The following is a 2124-nucleotide window of genomic DNA, read 5'->3' as shown; positions in this document are numbered from 1 at the left end:
ATCTGACGTAATTGTCGAACATAGACCTTTTCAAAGGCGAATGTTTCTTTAGAAAACCCTAAAAAATCTATCCGAAATTGTGCTTTCTACGCTAACGCAAAATAACTTATAACCTACCATAACATAGCCTACTATCGGTCTATGCGCAGAATAAGTACCACTGTGCATGCGCGAGAGTCCGTATGTGCTACTATGACGGGTCTAACGTTATGGGGGTGATTTTCGGATGTTGGAAAAAGTGTTTTCAAGGTACTGTATGTGCTACAGAGTCCCACAAACGTGTTGGTACACCGAAAACGATACAGAACGAAATAAGCATATCTGACGTAATTTTCGAAAATAGACGTTTTCAAACGCGAATTTTTCTTCAAAAAACCCTAAAAAACTATCCGAGATTGTGCTTTCTACGCTAACATGAAATAACTTATAACCTACCATAACATAGCCTACCTTCGTCCTATACGCAGAACAAGAGCCACTGCACTAGAGTCCGTATGTACTACTACGACGGATCTAACGTTATGGGGGCAATTTTGGGATATTGGGAAGTTATTTTCAAGGTACTGGGTGTGCTGCTGAGGCAGCAGAGTCCCACAAACACGCGTTGTCATCCCGGAAACAATACAGAAGGAAATAAGCATATCTGACGTAATTTTCGAAAATAGACATTTTCAAACGCGAATGTTTCTTTAAAATACACTAAAAAAAACTATCCCAGATGGTCCTCTACGCGCTAGCGCAAAATAACCTCTAACCTGCCATAACATGATCAACTATAGACTTATGCGATGGGTAGGACCACCGCGCATGCGCGAGAACACAAATATACTGCTACTACGATGGATCTCACGTTATGGGCGCGAATATGAAATATTTGAAAATTAATTTCATGCTTTTGGGCGTGCTGCTGACGGAGCAGAGTAACACAAACACGCGTTGTCACCCAGGAGATGATACAGAACGAAATAAGCACATCTGACGTAATTTTCGAAAATAAACATTTCTGGATCGCGAATGTTAGTTTGAAAAACTCTAAATATCTATCCAAAAAGGTGCTCTACGTTTTAACTCTGCGTGACTTAACCTGTAGTAATATGACCGACTTTCGGCCAATGCGCAAGATATATACCAGTGCGCATGCGTGTTAATCCGTATATACTACTATCGATCTAACATTATAGGCGCAACTTTAGGGTCAAGGAAAATTATTTTCAAAATTCTGGGCGTGTTATTGACGGAGAAGAATGACATTAATGCACATTGTTATCCAAGAAACAATGCAGAGTTAAATATGCACCTTTGGAATATGTAAATTTGCTAACGCAAATATTTCTTAAAGAATCTTTAAAAAATATTTCCAGGCTTAACTAACTCTTAATTATTTTGCGGAAACACAAAGCATACTAATTTGAATCTGGACTTAATAATTTAGCAGAAACACGACACTCCGGTTTAATTTTGGCTTAATAATTTAGCTGAGCCCTATGACACATCGATCCGAATTTCGTCTTAATGATTTAGCGGAATCTCAAATCACTCGCGTCCGAATTTTGGCTTAATAATTTAACGAAAAATCGATTCATTTCGGTTCAATACTCGGCTTAATTTATTAATAATTTAATTTATTTTCTTTAATTTGTCGAAATTTAATTTGTTGTCAGTTCAAGAACAAACACGTATGCATAAAAAATATTTGCGGGAAGATGGTATGTCGTATATAATACGACATAAGAAGTTATAAAGTACATTAATCAAATAGTGTATATAGGGCGTTCGTAGGATATATATAACATATATAGAGCATAAAAAAGCATATATAACATATATAGAGCATAAAAAAGCATATATAACATATATATAGCATAAAAAGCATATATAACATATACAGAGCATATAAATATTACATTTTGAAATATATCAGTTTAATGTATCAATATCATCAAGAAATAATCCGACGAGGAGGAAGCCTGCCGAGTCGAAATTTCAATTGGCTGTTGTTATGCAAGAATGATCCAATTAAAATAATTATAAGCTTTTTTCATGGATACTCTATTCTCATGTTTTTAATCCAAACGAAAAAAAGTCAAGCCTTATAGATGCTTGAAATGAATTAAGAAACAGTTT

Source organism: Odontomachus brunneus, unplaced genomic scaffold, assembly GCF_010583005.1.
Source record: "Odontomachus brunneus isolate Ranch 3 - 2012 unplaced genomic scaffold, Obru_v1 Obru_scaffold_085, whole genome shotgun sequence".
In the NCBI taxonomy this organism is placed as follows: Eukaryota; Metazoa; Arthropoda; class Insecta; order Hymenoptera; family Formicidae; genus Odontomachus; species Odontomachus brunneus.
This window is presented reverse-complemented; position numbering follows the sequence as displayed.